This window comes from Bos taurus, chromosome 28, assembly GCF_002263795.3.
Source record: "Bos taurus isolate L1 Dominette 01449 registration number 42190680 breed Hereford chromosome 28, ARS-UCD2.0, whole genome shotgun sequence".
NCBI lineage: Eukaryota > Metazoa > Chordata > Mammalia > Artiodactyla > Bovidae > Bos > Bos taurus.
Genome location: NC_037355.1, coordinates 14,700,925 through 14,723,296, shown reverse-complemented (window position 1 = coordinate 14,723,296; position 22,372 = coordinate 14,700,925). Strand labels below are relative to the sequence as shown.

At 38.0% G+C, this 22,372-nt stretch overlaps 1 long non-coding RNA gene across 2 annotated transcripts in view; it reads left to right on the top strand.

Annotated features, from left to right (window-relative positions):
• The window catches only part of LOC101906006 (uncharacterized), a 475,458-nt gene that overhangs the window by 64,011 nt on the left and 389,075 nt on the right, over positions 1-22,372 (top strand). For both annotated transcript variants that reach the window (XR_009493246.1, XR_003033095.2), the window contains one exon: positions 21,667-21,742. This is a non-coding gene — a long non-coding RNA (uncharacterized lncRNA). The remainder of the gene's footprint in view (positions 1-21,666; positions 21,743-22,372) is intronic.

Genomic DNA, 22,372 nt, shown 5'->3' with positions numbered 1-22,372 from the left:
GGAGTCTCCATTACTGTTTTTCCATAATGTCTGTACCAGTTTACATTCCCACGAACAGTGTAGGAAGGTGCCCTTTTCTCCCCACCCTCTCCAGCGTTGTTTGTGGATTTTTTGATAATGGCCATTCTGACTCTGGGAAGGTGATACCTCATTGTAGTTTCTGTCCTGCAAAATCCCACGGACAGAGGAGCCTGGGAGGGTGCAGTTCTTGGGGTCACAAAGAGTCAGACATAACTGAATGACTAAGCACACAGTCTAGTTTGGGTTTGCATTTCTTTAGCAATTAGTGATTTTGAGCATCTTTTCATGTGCTTTTTTGGCTAGGGCTCAGGGGGTAAAGCATCCGCCTGCAATGCGGGAGACCCTGGTTCGATCCCTGGGTTGGGAAGATCACCTGGAGAAGGAAATGGCAACCCACTCTGGTACTCTTGCCTGGAGAATCCCATGGATGGAGAAGCCTGTAGGGTAGAGTCTATGGTAGGCTACAGTCTTTGGGGTCGCAGAGAGTCAGACACAACTGAGTGACTTCACTTTCACTTTCTCTCTCATGTCGTCTTTGGAGAAATGTCTTTATCATTTTCCTGCTCATTTTTTGATTGGGTGGTTTGTTTTTTTGGTAATGAGCTGCATGAACTGTTCCTGTATTTTGTAGATTAATCCCTTTGTTGCTTCATTTGCAAATGTTTTCTCCCTTTATGAGGGTTGTCTTTTCATTTTGTTAATAGTTTCCTTTGCAGTGCAAAAGCTTCTAAGTTTCAGAGGTCTGATTTGTTTGTTTTGGTTTTTATTTTCATTTTTAGGTGGATCCAAAAAGATATTACTGCCATTTATGTCAAAAAATGTTCTGCCTATGTTTCCTCTAAGAATTTTATAGTGTCTGGCATTACATGTCTATCTTTAACCCATTTTGAGTTTATTTTTGTGTATGGTGTTAGGGAGTGTTCTAATTTTACTCTTATATGTAGGTGTCCAGTTTCCCCAGCATTGCACATTGAAGAAACTGTCTTTTCCCCATTGTATATTCTTACCTCCTTTGTCATAGATTAGGTGGCCATAGATGCATGGGTTTATCTTTAAAATTTCTATTCTGTTCCATTGATCTATATTTCTGTTTTTGTACCAGTACCATGTAGTAATGGTAGCTTTGTCTGACGTCAGGGAGCCTGATTCCTCCAGCTCTGTTTTTCTTTCTTGGGATTGCTTTGGCTACTCAGCATCTTTTGTATTTACATGCAAATTGTACAGTTTTCTCTAATTCTGTGAAAAGTGCCCCCAAAATCGTAATTTGATAGGGATTGCATTGAATCTGTGGGGCTTCCCAGGTGATGCAGTGGTAAAGAATTCGTCTGCCAGTGCAGGAGATGCATGGGTTAGGAAGATCCCCTGGATAAGGAGAATCTTCCCTGGTGGCTCAGATGGTAAAGAATCTGTCTGCAATGCAGGAGATCCAGGTTTGATCCCTGGGTCTGGTAGACCCCCTGAAAAAGAAAATGACAAGCCACTCCAGTGTTCTTGCCTGGGAAATCCCATGGACAGAGGAGCCTGGAGGGCTACAGTTCATAGAGTCGCAAAGAGTCAGACACAACTGAGCGACTACCACCAAATAAGGAAATAGCAATACACTCCAGTATTCTTACTTGGAAAATACCACAGACAGAGGAGCCTACAGTCTATGGGGCTGCAGTCCATGGGGTCACAAATAGTTGTACACAACTGAGAGACTGACCATGTATGCATGCATTGAATTTGTAGATTGCTTGGGTAGTATAGTCATTTTCACAATACTGATTCTTCCAATCCAAGAATATCCTGGCCTTCTTTAATTTTTATTTTATAGTATAGTTGATTTACAATGTTATGCTAGTTTTGGGTGTACAACAAAGTGATTTAGTTACATATATGTTCATATATCTACTCTTTTTCAGATTCTTTTCCCATGTAGGCTATTATAGAAGACTGAGTAGCATTCCTGTGCTACTCAACAAGTACTTCCTTGTTGATTATCTATTTTACGTATATTAGTATGTATATGTTGAAAACTCCTAATTTTTAATGAAGGTGCTTTTCATACATTTTCTTTCATGTGTAAGAATTATTTGATATAAATTTCTCTCAACTGTGTTTCAGAAATGTAAAATGTGTGTGTTTGTTTGCTTTTTGTATATAAAAACCAAGTAATTCTTCTTAATGTTAAGGGTTCTTTGGGCCAGAAATATATATTTAGCAATATTCACTGACCCCAAGACTCCCATGGAGCCATTCCTCTGACTTCAGTTGCAAAAGTAACATAAGAAAGAATGTAAGGGATTCCCTGGTAGCTCAGATGGTAAAGAATCCATCTGCAGTATGGGAGACCCCAGTTTGGTCCTTGGGTCAAGAAGAGCTTCAGGGGAAGGGAATGGCTACCCATTCCAATATTCTTGAACTTTCCTACTGGCTGAGACTGTAAAGAATCTGCCTGCAATGTGGGAGACCTGGTTTCGATTGGCTACCCAGTCCAGTAAACTTGCCTGGAGAATTCCATGGACAGTGGATCCTGGCAGGCTACAGTCCATGGGGTTGCAAAGAATGTAATTGTCTTGTCTGAAAGACTTGGAAATAAACCCAGCTAGAAAGTGTGGATTTGATATGTGGAGATATTTGAACAGAATGTGACCTTCCTCAATAAATTTTAACATGTGATTAATTGAGGATATATGAAAGTTCCCAATTACATAGCCTCATTGGTGAGCCCTATGTTGAATCTGGGCCATCCCTTGCTATCAACCATATGCCACACCCTGGTCTAGGTTCAGAGAGCTTTCAGTATTCTCAGCTTATTAAATTTAAGTCTAGAATTCAGTCCTTTACTTCCAAATCCAACTCTATTTTGATCACATAATTTCAGATATCATCGTGCCTCCCCCATCAGTGCTCTTAATTACTAAGCTTTATGTTTTCTCAAAGTCCCTATATATTCTAATAATAAAGAAAAATATCATTTATGAACTGCCTTTCTAAACTTTTTTCCTGCTGCAGATAGCTCTAACAGCAGAAACACTATACAGCCATTATACTAGTACACAGCATGTTCACCTCCAAGTGGTCTAACATGCGAAGACTGTGTGATCTTTCAATCACATTAAGATAGTACTATGTTATGGAATCTCCTGTAGTGAATTATTCTTATTTGTGAAATTGCTGCATTTCATCAGAGCAATTGCCTACCATCATTTGATAGCTGCCACCACAACCAAGACTTAATCTTTACCATCCATCACTGTACATTAGCCTAATAGCACAGAGCAGTCAGTTACCATGTATACAAGCCAAGAAGCTGCACACAGAAAATAAATCCATAAATCCTTCCTTATTTATATTTACCTTTTACCACATCTTTAAATCAGTGCATACCTGTAAGTAAACTCCAGTGTCAAGGCATCTTTTACCTCCTAATATATGGAAGGGATAGAAATTAGAAAGACTGAAAAATTAATAAGTTGGGTAAATGAGTACAAATATTATTAACTGGTAGAAACTTCAGCTTTGCAAAAATGTCTTTGGATTCATAGTTGCTTTGTAGAGAAGTATCTTATGCTGACTCTGATATGATTAACCTAAACTCAAAGCCCAGTCCTGGCATATGGTAAATATTCAGTAAATGGTCATGAAATACATAATATGTTTTTCTGAAGAATAATTTTTTCATTTTCCATTTGAAAATGGTATTTATGTGGACCTAAGAGTATCTTGCAACCCTGTGGACTGTCACCTGCCAGGCTCCACTGTCTGGGATTCTCCAGGCAAGAACACTGGCGTGAGCAGCCATTCCCTCCTCCAGGGGATCTTCCCAACCCAGGGGTTAAGCCTGGGTTTCCTGCATTGCAGGTGGGTTCTTTACCACCGAGCCACCTGGGAAGAAGCCCATAGCTCTTTTTACTGCTACTGCTAAGTCACTTCAGTCATGTCCGACTCTGTGCAACCCCATAGACGGCAGCCCACCAGGCTCCCCCGTCCCTAGGATTCTCCAGGCAATAACACTGGAATGGGTTGCCATTTCCTTCTCCAATGCATGAAAGTGAAAAGTGAAAATGAAGTCGCTCAGTCGTGTCCGACTTCTAGCGACCCCATGGACTGCAGCCTACCAGGCTCCCCCATCCATGGGATTTGCCAGGCAAGAGTACTGGAATGGGGTGCCATTGCCTTCTCCCATAGCTCCTCTTAAGGTGCTTTTAAATGTGCTTCCAAACCTACTTTCAGAAATTCATCAACATGCTATTTTAATTCAAATATAAATTCAGAAAGTTATAATTTCTCAGATTTTTAAATGTTCTCTTGAAGAATATTATTCTTCTCCTAGCACCTTCTTTGCATCCACTAGGTTTTTTCTAGCCCTGATTCAATCCACTGCATTTTTTTTTTTTTTTTTTGTAGACCTACATTACTTCCTATCATGTGTGATATGTGAGTTTCCAAGGACATACTATTCGTTCTGACAATCAGGAATGTATGCCTAAGGCACTGACATCTCTAAAAATGTTGCTGTAGTTGACACTGCTTTTAGAAGATGTGTGTCCAAGAACTAACTTTTTAACCTATAGTTTTATATTATTTTCAACTAATGTTGTGCATTCTTCAGCACCTCCACCAACTCCCTGTTCTTTTGTGAGATGTTAAGAACTGAATATGTCTGTCCCCCTCAGATTCATATGTTGAAAGCTTCCATTGTGGCTATATTTGGAGATGAGCCTTTAAGGAAGCTCAGTAATTTAATTAGCTCAGTAATTTAATTAAGGTTATATGAAGTTATATGGGGAGGGCCCAGATCTGATAGTATTAGTGTCCTTATGAGAAGAGATATCAGAGAGCTAGCCCCCTACCCCAGTCACAAAGAAGAGGCAGTTTGAACTCATAGTGAGATGATGGTTAGTTATAAACCAAGAGAAGAGGCCTTAAAATGAACCTTTTTTTCCTACCTTGATCCTGGATTTCTCAGCCTCCAGAACTGTGGGAAATAAATTTCTGTGTAGTCTGTGGTAGTTTGTTGTGGCAGCCAGAGTGGCCATAACAAAATTCTATAGATACAGAATAGTAGTCTGAGATTTTTATTCATTATATTAAAATAGTAATATCTTTTCCTTGGTTGAATTAGTGGAGGGAGAAATTACTGTGTGTAGACACATGTGAAATCTTATTACAGCTCCTTTGATGGCTTCTTGATTGACTGCATACTGTTGGAACCCCTGAAAACAGCTGAATAATTTTTTTATTTTGTATTAAATTATGGCTGACTTTTTTTTTTTTTCCCTCTGTGGTTCCAACTACTTGGCAGAGTTGATGTTATTAACTAGTTGAGAGATACAGTTGCCTTTTCCTGGTATTCAGAGGCAACTGAATGTCTGTGTTTTTTTTATTTGTTATTTTTGTTCCCCTGCTAAATCGATGATGCATGGTTGCCTTTTCATTGTTTCACTGAGGCTTATTTCATTGCCTCACACTTTTGTTCATTAGACAAACACAGAGCAGATGATAAATAGTCATTGGGAAAATAACATGTTAGACAAAAAATGTAACAATGTGTTTCACAGAAAATTGCATGTCATAGGTGCATTGTGTCTAGTGTAGAACAATTATTTAAAGATCCTTGTGTGTAGGGAAAAAGCATCTTTTTTAAAAAGCCATGGGGGAAACACCATTTTAGTCTGTTTTACAGGTGTTCAACTGGGCAGAAGAATGATTGAGCAGGCATATGGCCTTAGTCCTGACACTTTTTTTCATACAATTCCATTCCGAGAGACCCTATGTGTACTTCTCTGCTAGCACTTAGCCATCAAAATTAACTCTTTTCTTGTCTGTGTTCTCTCCCAAATGGAATCTCCTTGAAGTCAGATATTTCATTTTAGTCAGCCTTGTTTTCCCATCATTCAGCTCAGCACATGGCTTATACAAGGCTCTCAATAAACATTTGTTGGATTGGATTGCATAGATATATTCAATGGAATCTGTTTTTAGTAAGCCAGACAATATAATTGCTTAAACGTTGGAAAAGCAGTATTTTCTTCCCCTACTGCTCACACACCAAGGCATCCATTTAATAACATGTATTAGATATTTTCCCATCTAATTAAACTGAGTGTGTATAGACAGGATCTCAGGACAAACTGTAATTCTGAAGCAAGTTTGAACAGCATGGAAATGCTTAATTGCTGGATCTCTTTAGTTTTTGCTAAGGGTTTGAGAGGAATCTTTTTGCTTCAGGAAATAGAAACGCTAACTCAAAAAATATAAAAGGCTGAATTATGGTCATCCAAGCATTTTGCTTTCATCATGAATGAAAAGAAGCCGGGTCATAGGGTCCAAGGTAAATATAAAGTAGGACTGTGATAATATGGGAAATGAAATGAGAGAGATTTACTGAGGAACCACACTTTCTTTCAAAGTGTGATAGATTAGCTCCTAGTTTTCTGAAATCACATTTGATGATTTGATAACTTTTTCAAGATCTATCTTAGTTCCTCCATTTAGGATTCTTAAAAAAAATTTTTAACTTTAAAGTGTTGCAGAAACAGTTCTCAGTTTCCCCCAGTCTCAACATCTTGTTTACAATGATATTTATGAAAATTAGTAAATTAAACTTGGTACAGTACTATTCACTGAACCACAGACTTTATTAAGATTTTCCTAGGTTTTTCATAGACGAACTATTTTTGTTCTATGATTCAACCTGGAATCTTCCACTTACTTCATTTAGCAATTCGTGGTTCTTCAGATTTCACTTTTAAGTCTTAATATTTATATTCTGCAGAGCCCTTATATCAGGTCAATTATGTGTTTGGAGATTTCCTGATTTTATTTCTCTGAATTTCTTGTGTTTATCATTTATCCACCATAATCAGAGGTTTGTAAATCCCTCACCAATTCACAGTCCCTTTCTGTCCCCCTTTCTCTCTGTCCTTCCTCTTATGTACAAAGACCCCATGCCTCTGATCAGGCGAGCAATGTATATAAAGTAGATCAGCTAAAATGTACAGTTTTCACTTTTCTTGGCACAATTCAGACCCTTATAGAAAACACACAAGCAGAGGCTGTCAAATCAAGCTGACAGTCTTATTGATGTTGTATTTAATTTATTATCACATAAACAGAGTGAAGGTTTAATACTTTCTTAGAATTTAGGACTCAATGATAACTGTTTTTCCCAGTATTTACCATTTGAGAATATCATGATTCATTTCTGAAAATAATGATTTCTTTTATCTAAAACATCAGTATAATGAGGGTAAAAGATTTTCTTACAGTTTCTTTATTCAAGAATATTGGAGCCCATGAATAAGATTTATCATGTTCATATCCATAAATGAATAAAGTTTTATGTGTAATGTTTTGTTTATAAGTGTGGGTTTTTTCCTAAATAGGAGGGTCCACAACTCTCATCAGATTCTTAAAAGCATCTCATGGCTACAAAAAGCTGAAGAACCATTTCTCTGGAGTTGGAAGTATAGGAGAATCTATATCATCAGATGTGAATTCCAAATTTTAATGCAAAAAATGTGTGTAGCTATAAAATAACTCCAAATGCCTCAAGTTCACAAAATGTAGAATCTTTCTTCTCCACATAATAATTTAGGAACTTAAAGTTCATTGTGATCTATCTTTGTATTAATAATGATTGTATTTTTTGATCCCTGTGTTCTTTTATGGTAAATTCTTTCTTTTCCCCTTTATTTTCAGAGTCCTTTTAAAGCCTGGTTATTATTCCTCCTGCCTTTGCTTTCTCTATTTCAGAAGCCATTCTTTCATCCATCATTCCTACCCCATTACTTTTCCTTGACAAGACTACTTGCTGGGCATTTGCCCACAACCTCCTCTCTGATTTCTACTTCTCTGCCTGCTCACAGAAAGTGCTCTGGCTAACAGAGTGTGTAACCATAGGAACTGTTAGTGCCAATAGCATACAAAAAGCACAGTTCTGGAGAAAACACTAGCCTGACCCTTTCATGGGATTTTCTTAACAGAAAGCAGCCCGCATCCCAGGGTAAAGTTAGAAATTTATAGCTTGGAACTAAAATATAAAGAAAACAGACTCTTGAGCCTTTTTATTTGAGAAGGCATACTTTCCCTAGTCTTTGGAAGGCAAAGAGTGGGAGGTTAAGGGGATAAAGGATGGGATCTTGGCACACAGCCATCCATATTCAGGCAAAATTCTCCTATTCCAGTTCCCATGAAATAGGATAACTCCCCTACCCACCCCAACCATTATCAAAAACCGTGTGGTATATAAGCAGCTTCATTTAGTTGTGTATTACCTTTAACGGCTATATAGCATTAATTTCAAATATGATTTTCAAACATAAAATGTAAAATATGACCCAATAATGTACGATATATTATGATTATCATTAGCATAGTTGTGTTAATTGAGCAGCACTCCTATGTGAGGTACTCTGTTACATGCTTTGTGTATTATACATTATCTCTAAATCTAACAATAGTCCTAAGAATGAAACACTATTTTAATTTCAGCTTTTCCATGAGAAAGCTGAGGCTTAATTGGCCCAGGGTTGCTCTGCAGGCAAGTAGCAGAGCTGGCCCTGCTTGTGGTTGGATCCCAAGGTCACAAACCCAAAGCTGAGGTACCTTTTAATGGCCAGTTGAAAATGAGCTGCTGTTGCTAGGAATGGAGACCAATAAGGGTGGCAAGGCCCAGAAGAACGGGTAGCAGAAATAGTTGGAGACATATTCCAGACACTTACCGAAGGATTATATTAACATGTTGGTGTCCCATTTGTTTAGTTAGGTTTTCTTTTCCTTGAGCTCTATAATTTGATTTCTTTTGAGTGCCTTATATATAATAGGTGTTTAATAAGACTTTAAAGATGGGAAGGGCCAAGGGGGAGGAGAAGGGACAAATGGACTGAAAATGAAGTGAAGAGAGAACTAGAGATAGCCCCGAGGAAGGAAAAAGATAATGGGGAGTATGTATGTGGTGAAAGAGTAGAGAAAAGAAGCTAGCAAAAGAAGAGAGACAAAAAGGGAGGCAGGAAGATGGAGTAAGGCCCAGATCATTCGAACTTCCTAACTCAAACTTCACTCAGAGTCTGAGCTTCAGGGAATTGTCATCATAGAATTCAGTCCTTTGATATATTAGCTAGAGAACCTCTGACTGCAGCTTTTCAATGGTAATTTCATTCTTTAAATCCTAGAATCCAGGATTTGATGGATTTGATTTATGCTTCAAATCCTAGAGCATCTCTACGTCCCCTAGGACTAACTGAGCCTTGGAGAAGATACCCAGGAGTTTACAAGATATACATAGGTAGCAGTAGCCCGAAGGGAAAGGTGTTTTAAGTGTCATACGTGAGCTGAAGAGGGGAAATGACCTTTGGTTTGGGTGGAGAGGGATAATAAAAGAGACTATCCGTGCAGAAATAATTCATTACCTGCCAGTAGGGTAGGTAAAATTACAAGATTAGCAGTGAAGTTGGGGAGAAGATACTTTTAAGAAGCAGAAACATCATTAGCAATAGTGCAGAAGGCGGGAAACTTGTGGAATTACTCATTTTGCTTAAATATAACATACTTGTTTGCTTGGTACTGCCCACTAGTAAGCTCTCCCTTACTCCCACCTTTCTAAAAGACTGTCAGCCTTTTTAATATCCTTTACTGCTTATTTTCCTCTGCCCATCCCCTTGATTTTGGTGTTTGATATTGTGCAACAACTAGCTGGTTAAAGCAAACTCCTCTGAGTCCTTCTTTCTTACTTAACTCCTTTCCCTTTTTTCAAGTCTTGCTTTCATTGAATCGTACACTCTAAAAATGTAGTAGCTTTTTAGAAGCTTCTGCTTGAGTTGTTCTTTCTGGAGAACTGAGGCTAAGACATAAATATTCTCCTCCCTGCCCATCTGTTTCTCAGCCTCACTTATTAACCTCATCTCTCAACCTCATCCACTCTGGTTTCAGTTACCATCTATGTACAAGACATTCTCAATCTGCATCTTTAACTCAAATCCCTCTATTTTTAAATAGCCAGATAAAACTGCTTAAACGTCTTATGAGTATTTATGCATCGGGTTCTGACAGGTACTTCAGACTTCTGTGAAGTCAAATTAGCCAACTTCCTCCACAGTTGCCTAAACTTACATACCTGAGAGTCAGTCTTAGCAAGTCCCTCTCCCTTACCCTTTGATTCTGTTTATCGCCAAAGCTTGCCATTTCTCCCTCCTGAAATCATCCTTGATTCATCAATTTCTCTCCAGTCCTACTGGCCAAGTTCAGGCAAACATGTCTTTTCTAGATTTCTACAACATCCCCTTAGTGATCTCTGGACCATATATCTTAACCCCTCTCAAATCCCTACACTGTATATTAGCCAGACTAATCTTTCCAAAATTATAAATTTTATCTTGTTATAGCCCTGCTGGAAATCCTTCAGTAGCTTTAAAATGAAGTTCAAACTCCTGAGTGTGACTCCCAAGGCTCCCAGGACCCCTGCGCTGTCTTCCTCTTAAACTCTTGATTATACTCCCTCAGCTTTTACCTCAGCTGTGTTGAGTGTCTTTCTGCTCCTTAAAAAAGCAAGGCTATCTCATTTATAGTTGATCCTTTGGAGATGCAGATTCCTTTCCTTCAATTGTTCTTCCATTTGCCTCTGATTTTACTCATTCTTTGCATCTCAATATGAATGACACCTCTTCATTTCACGTGCTTGAGTTTGAGGTTCAGGATCTGAAACAGTTTTAAGTGGTTTTGATCTCTAAATTGGGGATTACAATTTAGATGGTTTAGACGAGAGAGTTGGAAGAGTTATCAAATTTTATTATGAAGATGAATGGGATGATGGTGGCAGAGGGAAAATCTGAGCCACCTGCCTCAAAGGCATTTGAGGAAGGTGAGAGAATGTCTTGGAGATTAGTTCATAGAAAAGTGAAGATTCGGCCTTGATGTAGGACTGCCATTGCAGGTTACCACAGAAGAAGTTATTTCTGAGCCAGCAAAGCAGTGACTATTCCAGTAATGAGATAAAGTCTAGCTTTGACCTTTGAGCTTAATTGACCCACCTTCGACACAGCCTCAGCTATGTCCAGAGAGAGCTCTTAGTAGCTTCAGTTCAATTCCTGTTTAGTTCCACTGGCACAGAACAACAAAACTCTGAAGGTAGACAGAAACTATTGTCACTGGATATACTTGAGTATATCAGGCTTCCCTGGCTGCTCAGCTGGTAAAGAATCCACCTGCAAGGCAGGAGACATGGATCCATGGGTTGAGAAGATTCCTTGGAGAAGGGAATGGCCACCCACTCCAGTATTCTTGCCTAGAGATTCCCATGGACAGAGGAGCCTGGTGGGCTGTAGTCCACAGGGTCACAAAGAGTTGGAGACAACCAAGTGACTAAGCACACGTGCGCATGTACTCAAGTACACATCGAAAAAAATGAGGACTGATTAGAGGCCAAATTGATGGGATGGTATATTTGTATTGATGACTCAATTCTGTGATGCTAACCCAATTTAGACCTCCAATCTAATTAGCCTATGTAAATAGTCTTTTATTTGTTTTTATGCCTCAGGTTCAACATTTGTAGGCTAAATAAATTCCACTTAGAACACTTAACACCAAAAAAAAAAAAAAAAATACCCTCAACAAAGAAACCTAGAAACCTTCCATATCGCTAAAAATTAGATCAACCTCCTCTAAAAATTCTGCCTGCTAGCACACACCAAATGGTAATTGTGAACTGTGCCAGTAACGTGTGACAAGTGGGATTTAATGTTCAACTCCTGAGTATTTTGGAATCCCTGACAAAACAAAATCCTGATATCAGGTTCACTTTTAAATAATATTTTGGCTGTTTAATTAAAAATCTTTTTTTTTCACTTCTTAGTTATTTAACATATGTGGATGGAACACAACAGGATACTGACTCTACTCTGATGGAACTTACAAGATACTAGGAAGATAGGTATTAAATCATTTCATTAGTTAGAATGTCACTCAGTGATACAAGGAGAAACGTCCTTAAGTTCTTTTGACCTGTGGATTCCAGACTAAAGTAACCCAGCTTTGCAACATCATAAATTATGCTAAACTAAAGTTTAGCTAACACATTTTAGATAAACTTTTTTTTTAGTTTCTATGTGTAAATTCCATTGGCAGAAAGAATTGACTCATTTATGTTTTAGTTAAAAACTTTTTTTTCTAGGTTCCATGAGTGAGTTCTGTTGCCTAGAAGAGTTGACTCACCTATGAGTGATGTGTGATGATGTCCAGAGAGCCATTTCTCTGCTCTTTAGCTCAGGTTCCTGACAGTGGATGATCTGCAAAACACAATATGTTAGAAAAGTGATTTAGCGATTTATTCCTCAGCTGAAACCTGAGAGGCATTTCATCCTTACTTAATAGGCAGCATACCTCTGAACGGTATTTTTGAAGTCCTGTCGTGAGTTAGCAACAGAATTAGAACCTATCTGTGCTTAAAGTGCCAAGCTTTTGTCATAAATTCTCTCAGGCCATCCTTCCTCTTAAAGAATATTATCTCTTATTTCCAGAATGAATAGATCAAAATAATTGACTCCAAAGTACCTTCCTGATGCAGTGAACCAGAGAAATGACCCTATAATTGAAGCAAATGGAAAACAGAAGCTTTCTTACTGTACTAATCATTCACTCAACAGTAGGGCCCTCAATTTAGGATTGGACTTAAGTAACTTTCAGTAAATAATCCACAGTGTATATTGGCACAGAAGTGGTCAAAGAAAGCTGAGAAAGATGTGAAATAAGTTAGGAAGAAACTAACTGAAAACTTACTACAATCTGAAGGAAAAGAAAAGTGACTTAAGTGAGACCCGAATGTGGCTTGTGGAGTTTAGCTAACAGTGCTGCCAAAGCTCAAAGTAGAGAAACGTGTCCTTGGTGCTGACAACAAATTGAGATGAAATCAACAGTGGAGGGAGGCAAAATTAGAAGAGCTCTGTGGGGGCCTTCAGAGGCAACAAAGAAAAATATTCCCTTCCCTTGGGAAGCCTGTCTGGCTGAGAGAATGGAAGTGTCCCTGGCTTGAAGCCTGAGGCTGAGGTTTGGGGAGAGTTGGAGCCAGGATGAGATACAAAACAAGACCAGAGATCAGGAGGCCTGGACTTGGGATTGCATCCATTCTCAGGCAGAAGCAAGTAGGGAGAGACGTTCACAATTCCAAAGCACCGAGGGGAAACTAGAGAAGGCCAAGAGAACAGAGGCTCTTAGTACTTGTTGGGGCAGGGAGGATAACTGATAGGAGGCAAGGTCTCCTGGCAGGATTTTAAGTCTATGGCTGTAAATTGACTTCAAGTTTCTGGCATTTATACAAACCATGAAAAGTCTTTCTCAATTTTATGGAACCCTTTGGTGGGACTGATGTCCAGTAATTCAGTTTCCCTCTATTTATCTGTATGTAATACATTGTTTCCTGTAGTGAAGGCACCATTGGATTTTCAGACAGCACAGAAAAATCACACTTTTCAACTGCAAATGTAATACCTTTTTTTTTTTTTTTTTTAACAACTGTCAAAAATCCATTATTGGAAAATCAATTCTATACCCAATTTCCAACAACAGATTAGAGATACCTGGCGAGTGACTTTCAAGACACTGTGGAGTGTGTTTTCTTATTTTGGGCATTCTTCCAGAATCTTTATTGAATATCCCTTTTTTTTTTTTTTCTCCTATCCAAAACCATCTAGTTGAGAGTCACACTGCCAACACTGAACTGAAAGATGAATTCCCCAGATCAGTAGGTGCCCAATATGCTACTGGAGATCAGTGGAGAAATAACTCCAGAAAGAATGAAGAGATGGAGCCAAAGCAAAAACAGCACACAGTTGTGGATGTGACTGATGGTGGAAGTAAAGTCTGATGCTATAAAGAGCAATATTGCATAGGCACCTGGAATGTTAGGTCCATGAATCAAGGCAAATTGGAAGTGGTCAAACAGAAGATGGCAAGAGTGAACATTAACATTTTAGCAATCAGCGAACTAAAATGGACTGGAATGAGTGAGTTTAACTCAGATGACCATCATATCTATTACTTTGGGCAAGAATCCCTTAGAAGAAATGGAATAGCTATCATAGTCAACAGAAGTGTCTGAAATGAAGTACTTGGATGCAATCTCAAAAACAACAGAATGATCTCTGTTCATTTCCAAGGCAAACCATTCAATATCACAGTAATCCAAGTCTGTGCCCCAACCAGTAATGCTGAAGAAGCTGAAGTTGAACGGTTCTATGAAGACCTACAAGACCCTCTAGAACTAAGACCCAAAAAAGATGTCCTTTTCATTATAGAGGACTGGAATGCAAAAATAGGAAGTCAAGAGATCCCTGGAGTAACAGACAAATTTGGCCTTTGAGTACAGAATGAAGCAGGGCAAAGGCTAATAGAGTTCTGCCAAGAGAATGCACTGGTCACCCTGCTTATTTAACTTACATGCAGAATACATCATGAGAAACGCTGGGCTGGATGAAGCACAAGCTGGAATCAAAATTTTTGGGAGAAATATCAATAACCTCAGATATGCAGATGACACCACCCTTATGGCAGAAAGTGAAGAACTAAAGAGCCTCTTCATGAAAGTGAAAGAGGAGAGTGAAAAAGTTGGCTTAAAACTCAACATTCAGAAAACGAAGATCATGGCATCTGGTCCCATCACTTCATGGCAGATAGATGGGGAAACAATGGAAACAGTGACAGACTTTATTTTTTGGGGCTCCAAAATCACTGCAGATGGTGACTGCAGCCGTTAAATTGAAAGATGCTTGCTCCTTGGAAGAACAATTATGACCAACCTAGACAGCATTTTTAAAAGCAGAGACATTACTTTGTCAACAAAGGTCCATCTAGTCAAGGCTATAGTTTTTCCAGTAGTCATGTATAGATGTGAGAGTTGGACTATAAAGAAAGCTGAGTGCTGAAGGATTGATGCTTTTAAACTGTGGTGTTGGAGAAGACTCTTGAGAGTCCCTTGGATAGCCAAGAGATCCAACCAGTCCATCCTAAAGGAAATCGGTCCTGAATGTTCTTTGGAAGGACTGATGTTGAAGCTGAAACTCCAATACTTTGACCACCTGATAAGAAGAGCTGACTTGTTTGAAAGGACCCTGATGCTGGGAAAGATTGAAGGTGGGAGGAGAAGGGGATGACAGAGGGTAAGATGGTTGGATGGCATCACCAACTCAATGGACATGAGTTTGAGTAGGCTCTGGGAGTTGGTGATGGACAGGGAGGCCTGGCGTGCTGCAGTCCATGGGGTCGCAAAGAGTTGGACTGAGCGACTGAACTGAACTTACCTCTTGGAAAGAAATATTTTTTGTCTTTTTAGTGTGAAACTGAATACCCTTTTCAAGGTATTAAAGATCATGATTAAAAGATCATGATTTACATTTTCTTAATGATTACGATGTTCAGTGTCTCTTTGTGTGCTTATTTACTATCCATACTGTATACTTCTAGGATAGAATTTTTTAAGTTTTTAAAAAAATAATAACATACCCTAATCTTGGCACTCTCAAATTCTGGTAAAGAATGTGTAGCTGTGGGGACACTCATACAACTGCTTGTGGCACTGCCCTTCTGTAAAATAGTTCAGTAGTTTTTTTGTGAATTTAAATGTACCCTTACCATATTACCCAGCAATCTCACTCATGGGTATTTACCATAGAGAAATGAATTCTTACATTCATAAAAACTTGTATAAAAATATTTAGGCAGCACTATTTATGATCATCCCAACCTAGAAACAACCCACACTTTCTTCAATAGGTAGGTGTCTAATCAAAGTATTTCACCTAATACAATGGAATATTAGTCAGCATTAAGCAGAAGCAAACAACTGACATATGTAACAACATGGATAAACTTCACATGGATTATGCTAGGTGAACAAATCTGACCTCAAAAAATTACATACTGTATGATTGCTTTTTATGATGTTCTGGCAAAGGCAAGGCTTTGTGACAAAAAACAAATCAATGGCTGCTGGGGATACAAGGTCAGGGAAAGGTATGATTATCAGAGGCAGCACAAGGGAATTTGGAGAACAATCAAACTGTCTGTTCGTATTGTGAACATTGCTATAGGGTCAAGGCATGTGTTAAAGGGCTTCCCTGATGGGTCAGGTGGTAAAGAATCTTCCTGCAATGCAGGAGACACAGGTTCAATCCCTGGATCAGGAAGATACCCTGGAGAAGGGAGTGGCTACTCACTCCAGTGTTAAAACTCATAGAACTGTATATACCTCAAAAATAGGTGAGTTTTAATGAATGTAAATTATAGATAAATAATATTGATGAAGTTTGTCTTTACCAAGTAAGTAGAAGTGGTCCCCACACAGATTAGTTCCTTAATTGTAGGTATTTGCACATTATCTAGACTTAACAGTCTGACTTGTAATGCTGATTTAAGGCCTTCTAGAGGTAGAAACCAGATTCTGGTCTTCTGTTGTCATATTTTTCATGGACAGAGAACTTGAAAATTCTGAAAAATCTTATATTCACAATGAGTATTTCTTATTAGAGAAATTATAAGAATTCAACAAGTTTGCCATTTATTTTATCATGGTAGAATAATTATTTGTTCCCTTTTAAAATTTTTATTTTATATTGGAGTATAGTTGATTACAATGTTGGTTAGTTTCAGATGTACAGCAAAGTGATTTAGGTATGTGTATATAAATATCTATCCTTTTTCAGATTCTTTTCTCATAGAGGCTCTTACTGAGTATTGAGTAGAGTTCCCTGTGCTATATAGTAGGTTGCTGTTGATTATTTTATAAATAATAGTGTGTATATGTTCATCACAAGCCTCCTAACTTATCCTTCCCCTTTTGGTAACTATAAGTTTGTTATCTAAGTATGTTTCTGTTTTGCAATTAAGTTCATTTGTATTGTTAGATTTCACATATAAATGACAGCACATGATATGTATCACACAGGTTGATTTGTGGATGTTGCAAAATCTTTCCATCCCTGGGGTAAATCCCACTTGTATGAACCTTTAATATATTATTGAATTTGATTTGTTTGTATTTTGTTGAGGATTTGGGGGTCTATGTTCATCAGTGATACAGCCTGTAATTTTCTTTTTTTGTGGTATCTTTGCTTGGGTTTGGTATCAAGGTGATGGTGGCCTCGTACAATAAGTTTGGAAGTTTTCCTCCTCTGCAGTTTTTTTGGAAGAGTTTCAGAAGGATAGGTGTTAACTTTTCTCTAAATGTTTGCTGGAATTTTCCTGTAAAGCTATCTGGTTTTGGACTTTCATTTGTTGAGAGTTTCCTAATCCCAGTTTCAATTTCAGTACTTGTGATTAGTCTGTTTATATTTTCTATTTCTTCCTGGTTCTGTCTTGGAAAATTGTACCTTTCAGAGAATATACCCGTTTCTTCTAGATTGTCCATTTTATTGGTGTATAGTTGCTTATAGAAGTCTCTTATGACCCTTTGTTTTCATGTTGTAACTTCTCCTCTTTCATTTCTAATTTTATTGATTCGAACACTCTCTTTTTTTCCTTGGGGCTTCCCTGGTGGTTCAGATGATAAAGATGTCACCTACAGTGCAGGAGACCCAAGTCTGCCTAAAAGTTTATCAATTTTGTTTATCTTTCCAAAAAACAGATTTTAGTTCTTTTATCTTTTCTTTGCATCTATTTCATTTATTTCGGCTCTAATCTGTATTATTTCTTTCTTTCTACTAACTTTGAGTTTTGTTTGTGCTTTCTCTAATTGCCTTAGTTGTAACTTTAGGTTATTTATTTGGAATTTTTCTTGTTTTCTGAGTTAAGATTGTAGTGCTATAAACTTCCCTCTTAGAACAGTTTTTGCTGCATCCCATAGGTTTAGGACCATTGTGTTTTCATTGTCGTTTGTCTCTAGATATTTTTTATTTTCTCAATGACTTCTTCAGTGATCCATTGGTTTAGTGATGTATTATTTAGCTTCCATGTGTTTGTGATTTTGTGCAGTTTTTTTCTTGTAGTTGATTTCTAATGTCACTGTGGAAAAGATCATTGGAAAAGATGCTTACTAATATTTCAATTTTCTGATATTAACTGAGGCTTACTTTCATGAAATTAAAAGACGCTTACTCCTTGGAAGGAAAGTTGTGACCAACCTAGATAGCATATTGAAAAGCAGAGATATTACTTTGCCAACAAAGGTCCATCTAGTCAAGGCTATGGTTTTTCCAGTAGTCATGTATGGATGTGATAGTTGGACTGTGAAGAAAGCTGAGCACCGAAGAATTGATGCTTTTGAACCATGGTGTTGGAGGAGACTCATGAGAGTCCCTTGGACTGCAATGAGATCCAACCAGTCCATCCTTTGGAAGGACTGATGCTGAAGCTGAAACTCCAGTACTTTGGCCACCTCATGCGAAGAGTTCACTCATTGGAAAATACCCTGATGCTGGGAGGGATTGGGGGCAGGAGAAGAAGGGGATGACAGAGGATGAGATGGCTGCATGGCATCACTGACTCGATGGACATGAGTTTGAGTGAACTCCAGGAGTTGGTGATGAAGAGAGAGGCCTGGTGTGCTGTGATTCATGGGGTCACAAAGAGTTGGACACGACTGAGTGACTGAAATGAACTGAACTGAGGCTTGCTTTATGGTCCAGCATGTGATCTATCCTTGAGAATGTTCATTAGCAATTGGAAAGAATGTGTATTCTGCTTTTGGATGCAGTGCTCTATAAATATTAAGTACATCTGGTCTATTTTCTGTCTGGATAATCTGTCCATTGATGTGAGCCGGGTGTTAAAGTCCTCCACTAGTATTGTGTTATCGATTTCTCCTTTTATGGCTATCAGCATTTGTGGTGCTCCTGTGGTGGGTGCATATATATTTATAATTGTTATGCCTTCTTCCTGGATTGATCCCTTGGTTATTATGGAGTATCCTTCTTTGTCTCTTATAACAATATTTTAAAATCTATTGTGTGTGATGTGATTATTGCTACTCCAGGTTTCTTTTGACTTGCATTTGCATGGAATACCTTTTTCCTCCTCCTTACTTTCAGTCTACACGTGTGCTCTGAAGTGGGTCTCTTGTAGACAGTGTGTATATGTCTTGTTTTTGTGTCAATTCAGCCAGTGTATGTCTTTTGGTTGGAGCATGTAATCCATTTACATTCAAGATAATTACTGATCTGTATGTTCTTGTTGCCATTTTGTTAAATTTTTTGGATTTATTTTCATAGGTCTTTTTTCTTCCCCCTTCCTTTTGTTCTCTTCTCCTGTGATTTTATGACTCTCTTTAGTATTGTGTTTGGATTCATTTTTCATTTTTGCATGTATATCTTACAGGTTTTTGAGTTGCAGTTAATATGTTTTCATTTGGCAGTGTGTGTGTGTGTATATACACACACTCACATACAAACACAAAATTGATCTGGTCTCTTAATTTAAAATTCATGCACAATATCCAGAATTTGTACTTTGCTCACTGGTTTTGATATCACATTTGTGGATGATTTCCTACTTTTACTGCCAATGAGATTTCCCATTTGTTATTTCTTGTTCCTAGTTGTGGCCTTTTCTTTTCCTCCTAGATAAGTTATTTGTTGTAAAGATGGTTTGGTGGTGGTGAATTGTCCTCTGTCATCCCCTTCTCCTCCTGCCTTCAATCTTTCAAGCATCAGGATCTTTTATAATGAGTCAGCTCTTTGCATCACATGGCCAAAGTATTGGAGCTTCAGCTTCAGCATCAGTCCTTCCAATGAATATTCAGGATTGATTTCCTTCGGGATGACTAGTCTGATCTCCTTGCAGTCCAACGGACTCCCAAGAGTCTTATCCATTACCACAGTTCAAAAACAACAATTCTTTGGCCCTCAGCCTTCTTTATGGTCCAACTCTCACATCCATAATGACTATAGAAAAAACCATAGCTTTAACTAGATGGACATTTGCCGTTAAAGTAATGTCTCTGCTTTTTAATATGCTATCTAGGTTTGTCATAGCTTTTCTTTCAAGGAGCAAGTGTCTTTTAATTTCATAGCTGCATTAGCCATATTCAGTGATTTTGTCAGTGAATAGGAAAACTCAACATCATAAATATCACCTCACTGTGAATAATTTATGCATTCTAAATTTCAGTCATACCTGAACAGGTGTTTTAATTTTGTGAAATTTTATGAGATAATTGTAATATTCATTTCAATAGTAAAGAGCCAATTTGAGTTGAAGTGACTGTGAATAAGAAAGAAATAGGGAATATGATGTGGCACACTGATCCCTCTGTAGGAATGAAGGGATTTATGCCCCAAATGACAGGTGCTGCCAACAGACTCTCCTTAGTTGTCAGCTGCCTTTGGATATTGCCCCAGTTGAGAAGAGTTTTCCAGCCCAAGGCCACGCCCCTTGTCCAGGGTGCTTTACTGATCAATGCTAGGGTATAAAGGCCACACCTTTGTCCCACCTCAGGACAATTCTGAGGTTCGCTGAGACCTTCAGTAGGAATGGATCATAGCTCAACTTCTCCTTCTGCCCAGTTCAACTTCCTTCCTTTCCCTTCCACGTGTTCTAACTCCAAGAGGAATCTGTGTCAAAGCTCTTGCATGGTTATATCTAGCTCAGGGGTTTCCTTGCTCCTGGAATCTAACCTGTGACTGAGGACTTCTTCAGATATCAAACCCTGTTTATTATAAAGCTATAGTCCTTAATATAGCATGGTACTGGCTTCAGAATAAATGAATAGATATATGAAACAGGAAAAGAATACTTGGTATATGTGAGGGGTGACATTATATTTGGGAAAAAATGCACTGTTTACCAATAGTTGCTCTGACAGTTGTCTAACAGGTGGGGAAAAATAGGCCTTTTGCCAAAAAATTTGCACAATGAATAAGTACATAAATGTAAAGAACAAAAAAGTAAAATTGTTAATAAAATGTGACAAGACAGGAAAGAAGTTCTTAAATAATATGCAAAGGTTGAAACTGTAAAGAAGAAATTGATAAATTTGATTATATGTATATTTAAATTTTTCATTATATGTGTCAAACTTGGAGATGTATAATCCAAAGAATTGAACTTAGAATATATAAAGAATTTCCACAAATTAGTAAGAGATACAAGCAACAAACAGTAAACTAGCAAAGGTGCAAACTGCAGATTTGCAGAGGAAGAACTGCAAATGGCCAAAAAGCTTAAGAAAAGATGGCCAAACTCACTAGTAATTAACGAAATACAAATCGGGAGATGCTATTTCTCATCCTTGAGAACTAGCAAAAATAAAGCGTAAATATAACAAATGTGGGGGGAGATGTGAGAAAATAGCAACATCTTCTTTGAAGAGGCATTTGGTAATATCTTTCAAATTTTATTTCACATGTACATTTTTGAGAAACTCATGGAAATGTGCATATACTGACTTAAGTGATGATGAGTTCTCTCTAATTTGTAATAGCAAATATTTGGAAGCAATCTGTGTGTCCATACATAAGGGATGGGTGAACACTTGTATATACATATCATGAAATATTTATCATGTAGCAGTTAAATTGAGTTAAGCATGTTTACCTGTTTCAACAAAAATCTTGAAAATGTATTATGGAATAAAAATTGTGTACAGTAAAAAATACTTAAATTTAAACTTGTTAAATATTGTTGACAATTTATGAAGAAACATACAAGTGGTAAATATTTTTAACTGTGTTACAGAAGGAAAGCATAACAGCTTCAGGAAAATCGCTGTCTTTGAGGAGAGCAGAGAATGAGATGGGAAAAGTCTTCAACTGTAAGTAACATTTCATTTTTTTAAAGTGTATATATTATTTGACTGCATTGGGTCTTAGGTAGAATGCAGGATCTTTGTCGCATCACGCAGGATCTTCCGTTAGGGTGCACAGACACGAGTTGTGGTGTCTGGGCTCAGTGCTGCGGTGCCCAGGCTCCAGGGCAGTGGACTTGAGCAGTTGTGGCGGCAGGCTCTCTGGTTGTGGTGTGTGCTCAAAGTGCACTGGCACATGGTTGCAGGCTCTCTGGTTGTGGTGTGTGCTGGAAGTGCACTGGCACATGGTTGCAATGTGTGGGCTTGATTCGTCCACGGTGTGTAGGATCTTTGTTTCCTGACCAGGGATAGAACCTGCGTTTTTTGCATTGCAGGGCAGACTCTTAACCACTGGACCACAAAGTAAGTGCCAACATTTCACTGTTAATGGAAGAAAAAAAATCTTAAGTGAAAGGAATCTGAAAATGACAAAATGATATTAATTTTGGATTGTGGATATTCTGTGCATTTTTCTGCATGCCTGAAGTATTTTATTACATAGAGTTTTAAAAATTTGTAAAACAAGTGATGTGTAGTTAGAGGCCAGAAGTGAGCAAGTCTTGACTGGATTTTGTAATCATTTTAAAAACATCCTTT